This window comes from Ambystoma mexicanum, chromosome 11 (genome assembly GCF_040938575.1).
Source record: "Ambystoma mexicanum isolate Mex_15411 chromosome 11, UKY_AmexF1_1, whole genome shotgun sequence".
In the NCBI taxonomy this organism is placed as follows: Eukaryota; Metazoa; Chordata; class Amphibia; order Caudata; family Ambystomatidae; genus Ambystoma; species Ambystoma mexicanum.
The window spans coordinates 656,051,549-656,073,034 of NC_090934.1; positions in this window are offsets into that span (position 1 = coordinate 656,051,549).

Below are 21,486 nucleotides of genomic sequence, written 5' to 3' on the forward strand. Positions count from 1 at the left end.
GTACTAAGCACAGGATGTTCTATCTCACTGAGTCGTTTTGGCTGAGGTGTGCACCATACATTTGCCGGCCTCCCCATTATGATCTCGTATGGGGAGAGCCCAGTTTCAGCCTGTACAGACGTACGCATGCATAACAGTGCTATTGGTAAAGCATCCACCCAACTCAACTTGCTTCCCGCACAAATCTTGCTAATCTTTGATTTAAGAATCCCGTTGTGCCTCTCCACAAGACCGGCAGAACTCGGATGCCTTGAACTATGGAATCTCTTATCAATCTGGAGACCTGCACATATCTGTAACACCACTGCATCCACAAAATGTGGTCCATTATCGGACCATAGGACACGGGGCAAGCCAAATCTGGATAAATACTCCTTCAACATTACTTTTGCAGTAGCCACTGCTGTGCAGTCTTTTAAAGGATATGCCTCCACCCACTTACTGAATGCACAGATTACCACCAAGACGTATTTTAAGTTTTGGCACCTTTCCATCTCTATGAAATCAAAATGAACTACCTCAAACGGCATGGAGGGCGGGCCAAAACTGCCTGTTGGTGTCACTGTTCCCTTTCCTACATTGTGTTGTAAACACTTGATACAGTTCTGCACCAACCTCTTCTTTATCTTTGCATTCTGCCATACTGTAGAAAGGTGCTGTATCATTTTCTTGGCACAGATGTGCGTAGGGCTGTGGGCCATTGTGACCATTGCAGTCACATATGAATTTGGCAACATCCAGTTTCTAGTTCCCTTGTCCACCCAACAACCCTCCAAGTACAACTCAGCAGATCCCTCTGCCCATCCCTGTATTTCATCGGCCGTAGCCTCGGCCTGCATTTCTTTTGACAGTCGCAACTCCATCTTCTGTCATACAAGGTACTTCCTCTGTCTGAACCGTCATCATCTTGGTATTCAAATCAGTGGCAGTTTGTTTCGCAATCCTGTCTGCAAACACGTTTCCCTCTCCTATTTTGCATGTTACTTTTTTATGTGCCTCGCATTTCACTATTGCTAGGCGCTTTGGAAACGTGAGTGCAGAGAGCAATCGTACAATCAAAGGGCTATGTTGAATTCTGGCACCATGTGATGTCAGAAACCCTCTCTCAGCCCAGAGTCGACCAAAGTTATGAACCACTTCAAACGTGTACTGACTATCAGTATATATATTCACATTCAAATTTTCAGAAATCTCGCAGGCTCTGGTTACTGCTATTATTTCTGCGGCTTGTGCTGAATTATAGGGGATTCTTTTACTTTCTACAACACTCTCTAGGGTAGTGATAGCATATGCGGCAGTTATCGTGCCATCTGGTAATTTAAAACATGAGCTGTCACAAAATAACTCTCCATCCGGCTCTTTCTGTGGAATATCACTTAAATCAACTCTCCCCTTGGTTTCTTCCTCAGTGACCATTAAGCAATCGTGCTGGAGTGATTCATTCTTCCCAAATTCTTTTATGGTTAATGGCATTAATTCTGCAGGATTCAAAGCGCTACACCTCATAATTTGGATATGGGGCGCGAACAAGATAATCTCATATCTTGTCAATCTAGCAGAGGTGAGGTGTTGCGTTTGTGTCCTATTTAATAGAAAGTCTATGTCATGTGGCACCATCAGAATTAAAGTGTGCCCCAAAACCATCCCTTCCGTTTGTTTCTCTGACGCAGCAGCTACCGCGACAGATTGCATACATCGTTGTAGTGCGCGCACTACAAGGTCCAGCGCAGAAGAAAAATAGCCGCACGGCCTATTTCTTCCACCTTGCTCCTGTGTCAAAACCGCCAATGCACATCCTTCACTTTCACACACAAATAGTCTAAAACTGTTCTTATAATTCGGCGTACCCAAAACTGGAGCCGAGCATAATGCAGTTTTCAATCCATCAAATGCTCTCTGACATTCCTCATCCCACCGCATCTTTTCTAGTCAAATTCACTAATGGTTTCACAATCAATGCAAAATTACCAATCCATTGTCGGCTATATGAAGCCATGCCTATTATGGCTCTGACTCCTTTTGGTGTCTTTGGAATAGGCATACAAGAAATACTTTCTATGCGTTCCGGCGTTAGTCTTCTCCCTCCTTTCGAAAGTAGGTAGCCCAAGTAAACTACCTCCTTTCGATTATACTGAAATTTCTTCAAACTAGCTTCCTGGTCATGTGCCGCTAGGTGTGACAGTAGTAATACAGTGCTTTCTTTACAAATCTCCTCTGTGTCTGCAGCTAGCAATAAATTGTCTATGTATTGCAAAAGTACACAACCCACGGGTAATTCCAGCATGTCTAGTTGTTCTTTTAATGCTCTACTGTAAATACTTGGACTTTCCGTATAACCTTGCGGAATCCGCGTAAATGTAAATGATCGTCCTCCTAATGTGAACGCGAACAAGTATCTACTGTCCTTGTCCAGTGGAATACTAAAGTATGCGTTCTTCAAATGTATTACACTAAAATATTCTGCTGACACAGGTATCACTGTCAATATTGTAGTGACGTCTGGCACTAGAGGAAATTGCGGATGTACTACCTTATTCAATGCGCGTAGATCAATTATGAAACGGTATGGTACCTCATTACCTCCTTTTTTATAAACCGGAAGGATCGGGCTGTTACATGTACTGCTTGTGATTTCCTCTATTACCCTAATTTCACCAAATCTGTAACAATACTCTTCAATCCTTTCTCACCTTCAACCGAAATTTTGTATTGGGGTATTCGCGGTAGGGTAACACCTTCTTTTAAAATAATCTTTACTGGCTCTATCTTTAAACATCCCACATCGTTGTCATGCATTGCCCATATGCAGGTTGGTACTTTACTTAGTTCCCCTGGTAACGCTTCGGACATGAATTCTGACACAGGGGCATTGTGTGGCCATATCGTTAGAAACACTCCGTCTGCCGTGCAATGTATAACAGAGCCTAGTTTTTTCAACAAATTTAATCCCAACAAATTTTCTCCACAATTGTCTGTTAGAAGGAAAGGACAATGTTCGGTAAATGGTCCTATGGTAACTGGGACTGGTTTGGACACTGGGTTTATGACTGGTGTACCTGCGAACCCTACGGAAATATTCTTTTGCCCTGAGAGTGGTATATTCGGAACCAAGTGATGGTCTATTGAACACTTCTGTGCTCCTGTATCTACAAGAAAGTGGTGTTCCTCATTCCCGACTCTCATTTCTACTTAGGGTCCTCTCTGATTCACGGGAATAGACACTGTTTCCGACCCCTGTCCTGGGCTGTCCTATTGGGGAAATAACACATTGTCCGATGTGTAATCATTACTATTACTGTAATACGTGTTTGGCTGTGTATCGAAAACATTTCCACTCTTCCCTCTATTTCCTCCACTCTGATTTCCATACTGTTGATTTTGCTGTCCCTGACTCTGGTTTGGGGCATTTTGGTTTTGGCCTTGGTTTTGATTACATCCATTATTATGATGCTGCTGCATACTATTCCGATTTGGTCCATTCGCTCCTGGGTGTCCTCTATGCTGTCTCCTCTGACCAGACCCATTTCTATTCTGTAAATGCGGGCATTGCGCTCGCCAATGTCCTTCCTCTTTAAAATCTGCACACTGATTCGGCCCCACTGTTCCCCCATGCATATTCGAACTACTCTTTACTTGTGCGTTCCCTCACCCTCTATTATGTCCGACTACTTGCTGCATTAATACCCTTGTCTTTAGATTTACCCTATCCCTCTCTTCTTTTTCATTTCCTGCAGTCACTCTGCGCTCATAATATTGGGCCATATGCAGTACTTCGCCCAACGTTTTTGCTTGCCATGCACTCTCTGATGTCATTATTAGATCCTGAATTGGAAGTTTTAACCCCCTCACATATTTGTCAACAAATAACCTCTTCCCTGCTTCTGAACCCACATCCTGCCCGCTGAAGTCTGTGAATACTTCTTCAAATCTATTAAAATAATCTGTAGCCAACTCATCTTTGCCTTGTACACATGCAGTCAATTTGTCCCATTGGATTCTTTTCTCTGGAACAATTGTTTTTAACTTCTGTACTATACGTGCTGGTAATGCTGCCAGGTTCGGTCCTGGTGTTCCTCCAACCGCTTTATTTCTATCCTCTATTATCAAGACGCCCATGTGGCACCAAAGGCAGTTGTGTCATCAACCTTCCTTATTTGTTTCCATATATCTGCCTGCAGGATCATCGGGAATATTAGGTCTATATCACCCACAGTAAGCACGGATGACTGTAGGCAGGACTCTACTTCCTTGTAAAAACCTGCAGAATTCTTTCTTATATCCAGAATCATCTGCTTTATGTTGTTCACCTCTTGTCTGGAAAAGGGGACATGCACTTATTGGGCGGTGAAATGGGCTGGTGTTCAACAAAGGTAGCAGGTGCCCCTCTCTCGGAAGACCAAGGCATGATAACCTGTTCAGTGGTTGTTAACCACATTGAGAGTTCGCAGCCATCTGCTTTGGGCTGGTGTTACTTGCGCCGCTACATTGCCCGCTGCGGAAACCTCCACTTTGGGCACAAAGGTAGGTGGGACCTCTCTCATAGGAAATGCCCCACTTACCGTCCCTCCCCCTTCTCTTAGATGCAACAATATTCCCAAATCCAATGATAGGGCTGTTTCTCCTGTCCCTCGTTCTAATGCTCTCCTATATACTGCCATTATTTCAGGCGGGCTGGCCTTATTGTTTTTTATATCTTTATCTAATAAATGTTCAACCATCGATCGTAGCACTTTTCTTTTCATATGCATGGAATATTCATCAAATATCTTGTGTATCTCCATTGTGGGAATACTAGGATCTGACATCCATCTAGACGCTTCTCGCATACATACTTTTAACTTGTCGCCCCTTTGTACTGATGACATCGAATGTCGTCGCTGTATATATGGCTCTACAGTTTCTTTTCTATTTCTCCCGATATCTTTACTCCTGTACTCGGGTGCAGTAAACATTTTGGCATAGTCATTATCTAATTCATCTTTAAGCTCAAAAAGTCTATACACATGTTCTCTCACTTCTTCATCCCTCTCCCTACAGCGTGCTAATGTATTGAAATCTAACAATCGCTGCAGTGGTAATTTCACAATTAGCTGTTTCCATCTCTCCACCAAATATTCACCCATGCATTCCAACACTACCTGTCTTTCGTTGCTTCTACGAAAGTCATATATCGAAGCCAATGTTGCCGTCCCATCATTCCCGTCTACATACATTTATGCCTGTTGCTGTAATTCCACCTTCCTTTCCTTGCTGATTGCGCTGCGGGTTACCCTTGTGCACTGGCGCTGGTCAGTCCCACCTCTTGCCCCCGTGGTTTCAACTTCAACCCTGGGAGGAACGTACAGTACCGAGTCTGTGTCTAAGGCGGGAGGTGCGGATGGGACAATGGGAACAGCGAGTGTCTGTTGTGGGCCTGGTTGGCTAGTAGGAAGTGGTACGTGCGCGGTCTGTGGCTGTGGGAGGGCTTGAGCTACCGGAGGGGGAGCTTGAGCTACGGGCAGATCTGGGCAAAAGCTACTGACGTATCTGGTCATACTTCTGATCTTGGGCCTTGTTTTGTATGGGTCAATATATTTTCTATCAATTCATCTGTCATTGTCGTTGTGGGTATATCTTTTCTATATTCAACTGGTCACGCCTGCCTGCCCTTCTTAGACTCTCAGTCCACTCCTCCTCTTCTTTTTCTTCCGCTACCTCACCTTTTGATTTATGCCTGCACGCATGCTTTGCGCTGCTTTTAAATCGGAGCATTGCTTCCTTTCTCCAGTCTTTAATAGTTTCAAATACTGCAGGACGCACTTTCTTTCTTATTAACACCCTTTCCAAGTTATCTATCCTCCCCATCTCAAAACTACCCTTAATCGGTCACTGATGGTCTTGTTGCTTTCTGGTTTGCCTATGCCAAGTCTCACAGAATATTATCGCACCCACTCCATACTTCACATACATCTCATACGCCGGCATTCCCCCAGGTGGTACAATTTGGCCATTTTCCAAAGATTGTCTACCACAGCGGAAAAACCCCGCTAAGGTGGACAATACCCCAGGCATGTTTCAACCTTCCCCTTGGTTAATCAACCTTACCTAGGGCATTTGATTTTGCAAAGTCAACTCTCAACCAATATCAGGATGCTTTGAATCGGGGAATGACTCACCTGATAAATCAAGTCGTCTGTATACTGACGCACCAAAGGACGTCGTGCCTGCGTTTCTTGGCTTCCGCCTCGTTTCGGGACCCTCACCTCCTTGTTCTCTAGCCAGGCACGTCGATCAGGGATCAGATGTGTGCAGATCTGCAAAGGAGTCTCTCATCACTTTTACAGGGCGCCCCGAACACCTCTTGACCCCGGCTCGATCGTCCCGTCCTCGCCATTCTCTGCCTTTCTCAATTACAACGTTACATGAAGGAACAAGTGGGGGAGGGTCCCTATTCAGGCGGCATCTTGAAAAGGGCCCCTAGGGGATCCTGACGTCTATGGAAACAAGGCGGGTCACCACACACGATAGAGATGCGAGACACGAGGTTGTATTCCCAAAGCTAGGGTTTTATTGCAAAGCAAAAGTCTCAGTTGGCCAACTCGGTCTCACGCCCCGCGACGTGTATCTCTAGACCTCGAGGGACGCAAGAGAGTGAATTACGTACATCAGTTACATATATACAAAATGCATATCAAACAATCAGCTATGACATGTATAACACCCCTCTTCATTGGGTTTCTTTGAACTTGGTGTGATGATGGACATCTCCGACCACTATGACACCTTCAAACATCTATTCTAGTAACAATTTGCAATTTGTGAGTGCGTAGGCATCTTTCGGTTATTGAATAGAACACGGTGCTTCTGTTCTTGGAAGCGAACTACATACAGGGGGGAGTTGCATTCCGGTCCTTGCTATCTATCAGGTGCTTATACGTGTCCTGGGAGCCGACATGCTCTTAGCGGGCTCAGCAAAGGGGGGCCGTTAGAAAAGCATAATTCAAGCCTTTAGCGGTATTATTCTAACATATTCTACCATATAACGAGACTGGCTGGCAGCTGTGAAATGATTAAATGCCCTGCGGCTCTGCTTCAAGGGTACATTAAGGAGGGAGCCGGGCATTCTTCCTGGTGCTGCCTACGTTTGTGTGCCAGCGAAACTCTTGTTATCCTCTCGAACCTGTGGCCTTGTCCTTTTCATATAGACAACAATGTTCCACAGTCGAGCAGTGTAAGTGGAAAATATACTGCGAAGCAATAGGAACAGAAAGCAATGAGCAATGGTTAGAAAACAAAATGGCGATTCTTGTTACATCAAAATGGCCGTTCATTGGAAAACTCGAAAACCTATATTCTGTCGTATCATGCATGAGACGGTTGGCCCACGGCCACCAAAATGCATTTGCGGTCTCAAATAGATTTCTAGACTAACAATGGTTCCTACAAGGCAGAGGGCCTTACAGGACAAATGGATAGGACCCTTCAAGGTTGTGGGTAAACTTGGAGAGGTCAACTCTCTGGTGGCCTTAGGCCATCCTAAGGAGGCTCCCAGAGTCTTTCACACCAATTGTTTAAAGGCTTATGTCTCCAGACCAGAAGTGGGATCCTTGCTTCTAGCTTCAGCCCAAGAGGAGGAGGAGAGTGAACCTCTACCTGGCCTACTCAGAGGCCAGCCTTTAGATGAGAAAGTAGGAGTTAATCTCTCTTCTAACTTGACATCTGAACAACAAGAGGAGTGAAAGTTTCTGTTAATTCAGTTTGCCTCCCTGTTTTCACTATCACAAGGCTTGACCCCATGGGGCCAGCATGGTATTCAATCTGGTGACTGTTTACTTGTCAAAAACAGAGGTTACAGGATGTCAGATCATGTAAGATCCTACATAAAGGAGGAGGTCAACAAGATGCTTAATCTCGAGGTAATAGTGCCCTCTACCAGTCCATGGTCTAGTCCAGTTGTTCTAGTACCAAAGGCAGGATCCAAGGAGTTGAGATTCTGTGTGGACTATACATCTCTTAATTCAGTCACCAAGACTGATGCCCACCCTTTCCCAAGGACAGATTAACTGGTGGATAAACTTGATTCAGCCAAGTACCTCAGTATATTTGATCTCACTTCCGGCTATTGGTAAATAGAACTAACATACCATGACAAGGAGAAAACTGCCTTCTCAACCCCAGCAGGCCTCTACAAGTTTAAGTTAATGCCTTCTGGACTAAAGAATGCACCTGCTACATTCCAAAGGATGGTTAATGAAGTTCTGAATGGGATGGATGACTTCTGCATGGCGTACTTGGATGGCATTGCAGTGTTCAGCCCTACTTGGAAAGAACATGTTGACCACTTAGGATATGTTTTGCAGGCTCTTGAGCAGGCCATCTTACCATAAAGGCTAGTAAATGTCAAATTGGAAAGAGTAAAGTGGTCTACCTTGGACATGAGTAAGGAGGAAGTGAAATCAGGCAATTGCCTAGCAAAGTACAATCTGTACAAAACTGGGCCACCCCTACTACTCAAACCCAAGTGAGAGCCTTCCTAGATCTCACTGGGTACTATAGGAACTTCATTGAGAACTATGGGAACATAGATTCTCCCTTGAATGTGATATCCTCTCCCAAATTCCCTAAAAAGGTCAGGTGGAATGAGGAGTGCACTCAAGCATTTGAAGGCCTAAAGAAAGCCCTTTGTCAAGCTCCAGTCCTAAGAGCTCCTGGCTATAACCAAACCTTCATTGTGCAGACAGATGCTACAAATACAGGTATTGGTGCAGTTCTTAGTCAACTGGATGGGAAAGGTAGGGAGCACCCCATTTGCTTCATCAGCCGGAAGCGGAAAGAACCAGAAACAAGGTGGGCAACCATTGAGCGTGAATGCTTTGCTATTGTGTGGTCATTGAAGAAGTTAAGACCATACTTGTATGGATCTACTTTTGTGATTCAAACTGACCACCAACCCTTGAGATGGTTCATGCAAATGAAAGGGGAAAACCCAAAACTACTGAGATGGTCAATCAGCCTGCAAGGGTTTGATTTTACCATTGAACACAGGTCAGGGTGTCACCACCAAAATGCTGATAGTCTCTCCAGGATGTTTGACTGACTGGAATAAGGAGATTCATCCAGGAGTGGATTAAATCCTCCTGTCCCTTAGTCTGGGTGGGACGAGTGTTAGGGAGAATTCTCAAAATGTGCTAATTCTCCTTAGCTTTTCAGACCCCCAGCAACTTTGCTGGATTTCTAGGATTTGATTTTTTTTACCTTGCAAGAGTGTGAGCCTTTTTTCCCACTCTTCCATGTATTTTGTGTGTGTTTTACTTTTGTGTTCTTTGGTAAATGGAGTCTTTAAAACAACCTCCATGGTATCATCTTTTTCTGTGTTTCACACAGCACCTTCAGTGCAGTGGCTCAGGGGTATCTTTCAAACTCCCCAAGGTTTAAATACCTTTCCTGGGACTGACTACTGTCTCCCAGGGCATGTAAATTTAAATTTCCTTACTAGTCTTTTTAAATGTACTGACCCAGCACACCCTATCTTACTATAGAGTGCTGGAGGGGTTGCTTAGCGTCCGCTGAGTCAAAACATTCATGCAACAGTAAAATGTTACCTTTTCCTATTTTAAATGGCTGGTGGCAGTGGTTTAGATCAACTACTGTGATGTTTTGTGACCGCTACAACAGTAGCTCAAAATCAGGGGTAGCCATGTTTTTCAATATGGCGTCCCAGACCTATTTGTAAAAACAGACTCCGGTCATCTTTTTTCACCATTTCTTTTAGGAAAAGTCCTTCTTGTGTTTGTCACTGCACACCAAACCAGGTTTGGTCCCTTTGTTCGTGCCCTTTGGCAGACTTCTGTGCTGAAGCCCTCCTCTGGTGCCAGAGTTTCTGGGGTGGACAGGATGTGAGGGAGGTGCCCGAAACTCCTTGTGCTTAGTCTCCTAGGAGACCTGAATGCACTCTGGTGTGATTGGCCGACTGACTGTCCGGCAAGGACAGCCACCCTGCTGTGTGAGTGGCAGCCAAGCTGAATGAATGGGGGCAAACTATTTAAAGGCAGGTCTCTGAGACTTGGAAAGCAGAGTCGACCTCTGGAACAAAAAGAACTTAGAGGAGAGGAAGGAAGAGGACTGCTGTAACTCGTGGATGACCGGTGAAGTCCTGCTGCAGGTCCGAATTGCCTGAAACTCCGACGACAGAGAAGCCCTTCAAGGTTAACTTCTTCCCTTGAGTTTGGTGGGAACAACCAACAAACAAGCCACCTGGACACCATCCTATTCTGGTTGAATTTTCTCCACAGTGCTGTTGAAAACCGGATAGCCAGAGGGAAGGAAACAAGGGGGACTTTAAGGCAGTCACACTTTAAACCAACGTCTTTTTTGCCTCTTCCCTGGGCAGTGCAGGAACTTCCCGACGTCCTCCTTCTTGTCTCCGTGACTGAAGCTCAGAAACTTCGAGATCTGCTCGAACTGCCAGGAACAACTGCCTCAGCTACAGCTTTCTTCATTTAAAAGGTACTGTGCAAACGCATTCTGGAAATATTTTCGGCCATCGAGAAAGTGCGTGAAACTTTCCTCAACTACGAAGGCTTGTCCTTCCCTAAACATCCGTCAAACTTTTCACTCAGCAAAATTCTTTAAAAATCTGTGGCAAAGACTTAACCGTTACATACCAGAACTGTGCTATCGTATACAAAAGACTCTGAACCATTGACTTTGGCCCAGGCCTATTGAGAAGAATTTCTGGTTGTATTTAACTTGAACCCTTTGCCCTGCCTATGATTGTATTTGGGCTGTCTATTCTTATGACCTTGTCCTTTCCCTCCCTTTCTAAGTATCTAAAGTGCCATTTTGCTCACGCTTCTATTTTTGAGCTAAACTTGTTTAGTTACTTACCGGTTGGATTTTTGTGGTGTATTAGTGTGGTATATTCAGTTGCTTTGGCTAGTGTAATGTTTTATAAATGATTGAGTAAATAAATGTATATTCTTTTACTAAGAAACCTTGAGTAAGTGTTTGCTTGAATCGCTGTATTGGTTGGTCCTTTGTATAACTTGTTCTACTGCTCACTTAAACTCTTGAGATAAGTCTGGCTGCTCAGCCATTGCTACCACTTTAATTGTGTAGTACAGGCTTATACCAAAGGTGAAATTGTGCTTACACTTGTAGTCCTAATTATCTGCAGTGTTCCCAAAGGGTACTGCAGATGATTTCGCCTAACACGACCTGATAGCCATCAGTACCAATGGAAGCCGCCAATCCCAAACAGATCCTGCTACAGCTACAAACTTTTTCAACATATCAACTATTTATCTGTTACAACGTTCTGCTCCCCCTGAAGAGGAGGGCCGGTAAGAAATGTGTAGCTTTCTCTTCACACCAAGATTTGCCATATCTTTGTCATCAAGGCACTAGTGAAATGATTTACACCGTCTGACTCTTTACTCTTTGAGGTAAACCAAGTCTTGAAACAAAATGATTTACAAGTACAGTGGCTGCTGTTTGCACACTGCAGTCTGGAGTTGGAATGCACTCCACCCATTTCCCATTTGGACATTAGACAGGTTACTGTCAGCATGTACCTGTTTCCCCTTGCTGATCTTCTAACAGGCCCGACATAGTCGACTTGTAAATCAGACCATGGGAGTGTCAAACCCCTTTTCATCATCGGTGCTCTAGGTGATGTATGTTAAAACTGTGCACACAGTAAACACCCTCTGGTATAGAGCTCACCATCTTGGGACATGTATGGCCAGTAGGCATAATCTTTTAAACTTTCCAAGGTTTTTTGAAAACTTCTGTGTCCTGCTGTTATGGCATCGTTGACATGATGTAACATCAATCCCCAAAATGACAAAGGCACTACCCATTGGATTTGGCCTGTCAATGATTCTCTAATCATTAGTCCATCCTGTAATCTAATTTTCTTTTTGTTTTTTAATAACACTCTCAATTCCTCTTTCCCTTTGCAGTCCTCTTCAGTCAGAGGATTTTGTTCTGCATCTAGCAAATGGTTATAACATAGTCCTAGAATAAGGTCTTCCTTTTGCTATTTGATCGGGTCCTGATCTGGAGAATCAAAAGTCCATTGTACCACATGCTGCTCAATTGCTTTTGGAGTCTTGGAGCATGTTATCGCAGCTACCTGTATTTCACCAAGCAGGTGTTCAATAGGAAATAACTTCCCCATTACAGCTCCAACTTTGGCTAACTAATCTGCCTTATCATTTCCCTCCTTATCCTCACCTGGCGTTTTCAAATGACCACATATTTTCCTCCAATGGATTTTCAGGTCATTTAATGACATAAGCTTGTCTACAGCTTGAATCATCTAGCACTGTTGAAGTGGCTTCTTGTTATAGGTGAACATTCCTTTCATTTTCCAGCCAGGTAAATACTCTACAAAACTAATTTGTGCATAATCAGAATCAATTACTAGAACTATTTCTTTGAGTTTATTTTCTACTGCTGTAGATATTACTTATAAATAGCAGCCAAGTCTGCCACTTGACTACTAGTGGGACCGATACTCAGGCTTACTCTTGGAATATTGTCACATTTAAACCATATGTTTCCTATTCCCTCTACTCACTCTCTTTCTGTATCATTTTCTACATGGTATGGGCATCCATCTACTAACACAGTTGGTAAATCCTTACAAGTTTCTTCATTGAATGTTTTGTATGTGGAATGCTAAAATTCATTCAAACGTGTTTCTAGCTCTGTGTCATCAGGTGCACATACAGCTGCACAATCATGCAACTCTGCTAGTCCTTGAGCAACTGGGCTCTTTTTATTTTGTCCATATTTTTCACATCTGCAGGAAATCCCTGAAGTGCTAATGTCCTGGAAGTAATTCTTGACTGGCCCAAATTCCCTGATCTGATGCTCTTACTTTACAGAAACTGTAGAGGCTGGTGATTTGTTTCAATAATCACCCGCTCCCCTTGAATTAAGGGGCAGAAATGTTGTAACGCCCCAACAGTGGTCATAAGCGCTTTTTCGCATTCACTAAATTTGGTCTCTACCTGTGACAATGCTTTGCTAGCATATGCAATGGGTTTGTTATTCACATCATGTGTTTGATAAAACACTGCTGACATGCATTGATTTGTAAATCCTATTTCTACAAAGAAATCCTGGATTTTCATTGGATATGCCAAACATGGTGCTTTCATTAGACACTCTTTTGCCTGACTACTGCCTCATTTTGTTCCTTTTCCCATTTCCAGGGTACGCCAGGTTTCAATAATCTCTTTAAAGGTTGTGTAATCTCTGCATAATTCTCAATACATTTTCCTCTTGTAACTCGTAATTCCTAACAAACTCTTTAAACTTTTCATTAAAAAATGGTGAGTCTTAAAAGTTTCTCTTTTTGACTTTTATATATATTTTTGATTATTTCATTTTATCTACTAAACTAACAAATATTCAAGAGAACATTTATTTTTCCCAACTTTCACAAAAAATGCTTCTTATTTATTTGTCTCTTATATCCTTTTTGTTTAATTCAACTTCTAACAAACACTTCAATCCATATTTTATGTGTTCACAAAAACTTCTTCAATGCATTGAAACTTGAAATTCATTGAATCCAAGATTCTCAGGCAATCTCCAGTGCTCAGAATACACATTCAGCCAATGGATCCAAGTGTCACCCAGAATGCCTACACTCTGCTTCCTCACACAAATAGCCATAGCCATCTTCAGTGCACTCACTAAACAAAACTCCTGCCACCCTATCTTCCTGTACACCACACCCACAAAGCCTGATTGACTGATCCCCCGATGTCCGCGGACATCCACAACTGTCCGCGGTCTCTGCAGTCCCCTTTCCATGGCAGGCATCCTCAAAAGACCCAGGCTTGGCACGTGCCATCCGTGGATTACCGCGGTGTCGGCGGACACACCGTCCAATTGAAGGGGGTGTAGAGCTTTGCACTCAATTAGTACAAGGCAGCCCTTTTACCCTTTTCAGTTGTATGCTTTTAACACTCCCTCATTGTCTGCTTTCAAACAGTCACACATTCATCCACCAATTACTTCCAAAAACTCTACATGTAACCCTGTCATCTCAATTCAACACTTCAGATGTACACTTGAACTCTAAGAGTACATATCTTCTGTTAATCACAGCATCTGCATCATAAACTACTGTAAAACTCTCAAAAATGTTTATTTGCAGATTCAAGAACATTTGCATCTAACAGGGCATAGTACGGGTATGCTTATATTCATAAAAGCATTTTCTTCAACTCTTTTACAAATATATACATACATGGTTCCTGGTACTTAACCTGTAATAAGGTTCTTAAAAAGCAGATTTTCCTTTGTAACCACTCTAGCAATTGCCATGCATTGCAGCTTTTTGCAAATACTTACAATGCTGTGCATTTAGAAATATTTCTTTTTAGGAGCACTTTCATGAAAGTTAAAAATATAATTGTACATTCATAGTAACACTGTGTGTACATTTTTTCAAAAATAAAAAAGCATATGCAAGATAGTTATAATACGCGAACATAAAAGGTAAAAAAAAAAACCTTCATTGCAATACACTTGAAATACACCATCACAATTCTTATTACTACAAAAAGTCTTCTAAACTCTAATGTAGTTAGAATATGCTAACAGGTATCTAAGTACTTTAAGCATTTCCTTGACAACAACACATTTCAAACAAACAAACTATCACACTAACATAACTGTAGTAGTTTTTTTTAATCCTCTATGAATTGTGTTCCCAATAATTATTCAAGTCAATACAACAACACTGTAGCATGCACTAATGTTGTACCAAACAGAGTACATAAGACGTACTGTTCATGAGGGTAAAAAAAAGGAAAATGTATATGTAAATCCTGCTTAAAAAATATACTGTTTTTTTGTTTTAGAGAAAACAAACCAGGGATTCCAGCTTCACTACTGTAGAAAACTAACTAACCGTACAAAGTGTAAACAAATACATATTCCATAAGCACTATCCTCAATTCTTCTACAATCATAAATGCCACATACTTTCTACTCCCCCTACAGTACCTATAATTACTATACACATATTACTATAATGGTAGTGTCCAGTGGCCCCAAGAATGAGGCCACTGGGCACAAACACCACAATATAAGTAAACCATATAACAAGTGCATAACAGAACTCGCCCTTAACCCCATGCCATTGAAATGATGTCACCGGATATCAGAATTGGCGGCTGACAGTGCAGCATTTGCACGTCCTTTCTCACCAGACCCATATCATCTTAATTCCACTCCCAGACCCTTTACAGGCCCTCTTTTGGCCACCAAATATCCCAAAATGTGTTTTCCAGACTTTTTCCCCACCGCGCCCTATCCGCGGACAATGGCTCCTGTCCGCGAATCCAACAGGGTGGCCATTTCACAAGTTTTGACGCACCTCATGTTTTTCACCAACCAATCAGCAGGTGCGTTAGATGTCTAGGGACATCACGTCACCCCCTGATTTGCCCAGCGGCATGTCCACAGAGCATATAGGGAAGTGAGTTCATGTACCAGACCCAGATATCACATATTTATTTATACCTATTTTTTGGCTGTTTTTAAAAAAAACTACTAGACAGATTTACCCCAAATTTACAAAAGCATACTTGCGCCATTCCTGCTGCAAATTTGGTGAAAACATGTCCAGCAGTTTCGGCTTTAGGCGTGAGCAAATTTTGTTTTCCATTACATCTTTGAGGAAAACAACTAATTTTGGGACCTCCCCTATAACTTTTCCCCCCCGGACGAAACCTAACCTCACCAAACTTTCCAGGATCAATCCGAGGGGGACATGTACTATGAGGATTTGTCCAGGGTTGGTAAAGTTATATGCTGGCCAAAAAGTGCTCTTCCTGTGGGTTGAGCAACTAAACCATAACTACAGGGCTGCTACCACAGGCACTGTAATATATATTCAAGGAAAAACTTTAGTTGCAGGGACATTAACGTGAGAATTTAACGCAGCAAAACCACTGAAATTCAGCTAAAACCACCTTAACTTTGCGTCCCCTGTTGCGCAGCCAATGACCACAATGATGGCACCACAGATCACATCACTGATGACATCACTGATTACATTACAACAGTAACTAGCAGTAAGCATGGCCTTCAGCCATGGTCAGTGTGCATGGCCAAATATATTTTAACACATGAATGGGTACTAGTAATGGTCTTCAGTTATGGACAGTGGTCACAACCTTCACCCATGTGCACTAAATATTTTAAAACACTAACAGGCTACTAATCATAGATTTTGGTCTTTACCAGTGGATACAGCTTTCAACCGTGTCCACTGTATATTATATACACTGATCAGGCACTAGTAATGGACTTTAGCACAATACTGGCCAGTGGCCACAATCTTTGGCTGTGCCCACTAAATATTCTAACATATAAATGAGCCACTAGCGATGCCCTTTGACCTTGAGCAGTTTGTACATCAGTTGGCCATATTCACTGTATGTTTTAAAATAATACAATGCAATAAGCGATGGCCTCCGGCCATGCCCACTGTGTATTATACAACACTAACCAGCCACTAGCTGTGCCCTTCGGCCGTGCCTACTGTATATTATATACACTAACTAGCCATGGTCTAAACACATTACTAGCCAGTAGCCACAGTCTTTAGCTGTGCAGACCATATACACTAACATATTAATGGGAACTAGCTATGGCCTTTAGCCATGTCCACTAACTACAGCTTTCAACGTTGCCCACTATATATTTTAAAACAGTAATGGGCTACTAGGCATGACTTTTAACATTCACATTGGTATTTTTTTTTAACACTAACCAAGCACTAGCTATGGCCTTTGGTCCTGGCCAGTGACCCCAGACTTTGTCATGGCCAAGTCCATGGCCAAAATCGTAATTAAGGTAATCAAGGTTTTCATGAGCTAACTTATAAATGATGTTAAGTCTAATTCCATTATGGATGTAATCAGTTATATTCAATGTAATTAGTATTGTCACCGGTGATGGCATCAGTGAAGTGATTTGTAATGTCATCTGTGTTCTCATACAACATGTAATTAGTGATGTCATCAGTTATTTTATCTGTGATGTCCTTGTAGTGGTCATAGGCTGCGCAACAGGGGGCATGAAGTTAAGGTGGCTTTTGCTGAATTTCAGGGGTCTTGTTGCGTTAAGTTCTCACCTTAACGTCCCTGGAACTAACGTTTTTTTCCTTGAATTTCAAAGCTTACGTTACCATGTATTACTCACCTTAACGTCCATGCAACAAAAATTATTTCGTGAATTTCAAGTGTTTTGTTATCCCATAGATATTTAGAATGCTTCCAGACCACTAGCATGGTGTTCAGCCATGATCAGTGGGCACAGCCTTTGGCCATGACCACTGTCCATTTTTAAATGCTGCCAGACCACTAGCCATTGCCTTTGGCAATGGCCAGGGGGCACGGCCACTCTATGTTTGAAAACAATTGCAACCCATCATTCACGGACGTTAATCCATCACAAACTGATTTTGTCCTGTTTTGATAGTGGTACTGTTATTCATAAAACATTGCAGGCTTTGAGAACTCACAATGTTTTTAGGCAATGTGCAGTGAAATTTAATTATTTGCCATGGACCACACACTTTGATTAAGCATCCCCTTATTTTATGGCAGGTCTCTTGGTGACTGTTGTGATACATCGCAAAACCCCAACTAACCACATTTAGGCAGCATGGGATCAGGAAAAAAATGACTGGCTGGAGGAATAACATATGTCCAGGTACTGTCAGCACCCACAGCGAAAATCAAAAGCTGGAACCCGTGAAATATGGACCGTAAGTGAACATATAACTTTAAGTGAAATATACAAATGTAGTTCATTTGACCTTCCCCTTAGAAGAAAGTGCACAAGACAAAATAACATGGGAGACCTTGATGGCAATTGTCCTGACTTCACTGTAGCTATGAAAATATTCTTTTTTTAAAACCTGTGACTGTAGTTGTCCATAGTCCTTTACAGCTTCCAATATAGCTGTGAATATCATAAAACCAGCTGGAAAAAATACTATGCTTCCACCCCAGGACCTCACTTAGTGCTCCCCTCATCTGTGCCAGCTCCTGCCCTCCCTAGATTGCATCGTCACCTCCCCTGCCCTCTCCCTTTCCCCCACACACATGCTGTTTCTGTGACGCAGTTTGCTTTGAGATGTCAGCTATGTTCTGCTAGAGCCGAGGCTACAGAAAGCTTGGTGTTGCAAACTCAGTCCCTAGATCCCCTCCAACTACCAAATCTCTGGTCGGATGGCATTTGCATGTTTTTTGACCTGCAAAAGGCTTTTTTCCTGGGTTTCATTTTCCCATATCCTCAGCTATAACCTCGAATATCTCTCAAATCGAGAGAAAAACAAGATGGCGGCTGCTTCATTTCTAAAAGCACCCCCTTTTGGGTAAATCCCAGAGATATAGCTATCTATTTAATGCGAAGGGGCACCGCCTTCTCTGTCAAATATTTAAATAACTACTGCACAGAATAAACCCAAACCAAGCATTAAACGTGAATTAATGCATTGTGCTCAAGTTGTTTCACACCTGGTTCAAATCCGTCCAGCAGTTTGGGCTGTGCACTTTGGCAAACATTGACCTTCTTATTTTATGGCAATATGAATGTGATGTAGGCCACAAATGTGGACAGTCTGGGGGAGGCATGAGTCCCTAATCACTTTCAACATTTCGGTCAGATCTGTTACTCAAATCAAAAGTTATTAACAATAACTACCTTATCCCACTGGAAATTCACTTCAACCAGTCCACGCCTAAGAAATACCCCCTGGCACCAGCTTGCCCAACCAGAAACAAACGCAACATCACTGCGGAAGCACTATTACCTCTGGTCCTACCTACCCTTAACGCTCTACCGGACACTGCTGACCTTAACCTCCTAGTTGACACCTTCAACAATTCCATGGCCACCGCCATCGATACCATTGCCCCTTTGAAATTACGCAAAAGTAAACCAATAAACCACTTGAATTCGTGGTACACTCCCGAACTCAAAATACTCCGGAAAAAGAAAGCTAAACTTGAACTACTATGGAAAACCAACCCATCACCTGTAAACAAATCCAATTTAAATACCACCTCTGCACTATACAAAAGTGAGATTATTCGCACTAAAAAAGATGCCTACAACGTTAGGATTAACCAGGCAGGTTCTTCCACTAAAGAATTATTTAAAATTCTAAAGGAGCTAGAAAACCCTATTCCCCTCCTAGACAACTGCCCAAAAGACAAACCTTGGTGCTCTAGCATCCAGAATGCCCTCAACAATAAAATCACAGGGCTCCAGACCAAAATTGAGGACAAACGTCAACAACTCTTCAGCAACAAAACCACTAACCCTAGCTTAAGCCCACCAACACCGATCAAACCCAACACAGGCTTCACCTTTAAGAAAGTAACTATCCTAGAAGTCCAAAAAATCATCACTTCCCTAAAACCTTCTAATTGCAAAGGGGACAGCTGCCCCGCCCAAATAATAAAAGACGCTGCCAGAGACCTCTCCCCTTTCATCACTAAGCTTATCAACCTGTCATTTGCAAACAACTTTGTCCCCAACAACCTAAAACAATCTTGGGTGCTCCCCCTCCTAAAAAAACAATCCCTAGACCCTGCCATACCAACCAACTATAGACCCATCACCACTGTCCCTTTTCTGCTAAAAATTCTGGACAGAGTTGCCTACATCCAGATTCAGGAGTACCTGGAATCTAATCAACTGCTAGGGATACGTCAATCTGGCTTCAGACCTCTACATGGAACTGAAACCGCTCTGGTTGACCTCAAAAGCCAGATTGACGAAATCAAAGACAAAGGCAATGCAGCTATCCTACTTCTCTTAGACCTCTCAGCGGCCTTCGACTTAGTCGACCACGAAATCCTATGCAACCACCTATCTATCGCAGCCCACTTCACCTCCTCTGCCTCCGCTTGGATACAATCCTTCCTGGCGAATAGAACCATGCGAGTCTTCTCAACTACAGCCGCTGCTGACCCCATCCCCATTACCTGTGGAGTCCCTCAAGGCTCCTGTGTCTCCCCCACCCTGTACAATATATTTACGAAGCCCCTATTCGACAAACTGGACCGTCTGGGTGTCACCTACACCAACTATGCAGATGACACCCAGATCCTCCTCACCATCTCAGGCAACTACAACGCGGACGTCTCCCGGATCAACGAAATCTTCTCCATCATTCAGGCATGGATGGCCACCCACGGCCTCTGCCTGAATGATGAGAAGACGGAGCTTCTGCTGGTCGGCTCTCCTCATAACCTGTCTAAACTCAGTCCTAGCTACAAGAATATTATCATAGACGGTCACACCATCCCTATTGCTAAAAGTGTGAAAACCTTAGGCTTTCACCTCGATGCCAACACCAACCTCTCCAAACAAATCAACTCAACTGCCTCGGCCACCGCCTATACGGGCAAGCTAATCAGGGCTAGCAGACCCTTCCTATCCCCCGACAGCTGCCTCACTCTGGCCAGAGCACTCATTCAATCCAAACTAGACTATTGCAACAGCCTGTACCTAGGAGCCAACCTATCCGTAACTAACAAACTCCAGGTTCTTCAGAACAATGCTCTGCGTGCAGCACTGAACATCCCATGGCGTGCGCACATCTCCACTACCAGGAAAGCGTGTAAATGGCTCTCCATACAGCAAAAAATCGACCTCAAAACTATTTGCCTCACCTACAAGGCCTTAAATAACCTAGCCCCACTGTACCTCTCTGACAAATTCACTCTAAAACCCACACCCAGAACCACCAGATCGTCCAACTCCCTATGCCTGTTAGTGCCCAGATTTGCCTTAAAAAGAGCAGGAGGCGCCAGCTTCACTGTACTAGCCTCCCAACTCTGGAACACCCTACCACTCAACATTAAAACCACTGAGTCCTTCCCTATCTTTAGGAAACTTGTTATAGGCTGGTTACTGAACAAAGAGTAGCTTTTAACCTCATCTCGAAACTCTAACAGCCGTAACCACACCTGTATTATACGTAAATTGTTGTACGTTGTAAATCTATTTGATGTACTTTGTAATTGTAAATGCTCTCTATTTGATGTACTTTGTAATTGTAAATGCTCCCTGTAACTTGTTGTACTCTGTATCTGTAAATGCTTATCTTATGCCTGTAACCGATTCCTTAAGCGCCCTTTTACCCACGGGTCCGGAGCGCTCTACAAATAAATAAACAAACAAACAAACAAACAAACAAATAGAATTTTAAGGGGTTCCTATGAGAGTCAGACTCACCTTAACTATAGGGTGGCTATCGATGCCCTATGATTATACATCTGGCTACTGAAGTTTTATCTGTTAGACTGTGATTTGCCAACAGGAACACAGGGGTGGTTCTTGCTCTTATGGGACCCCCGATTTGTATATGTATTTCAGCAATATCTATGAAATTTTGTAAAAGGAGAGCTCACACCCTTTACGTATGATGATTAAGCAAACCATATAATTAGGTTG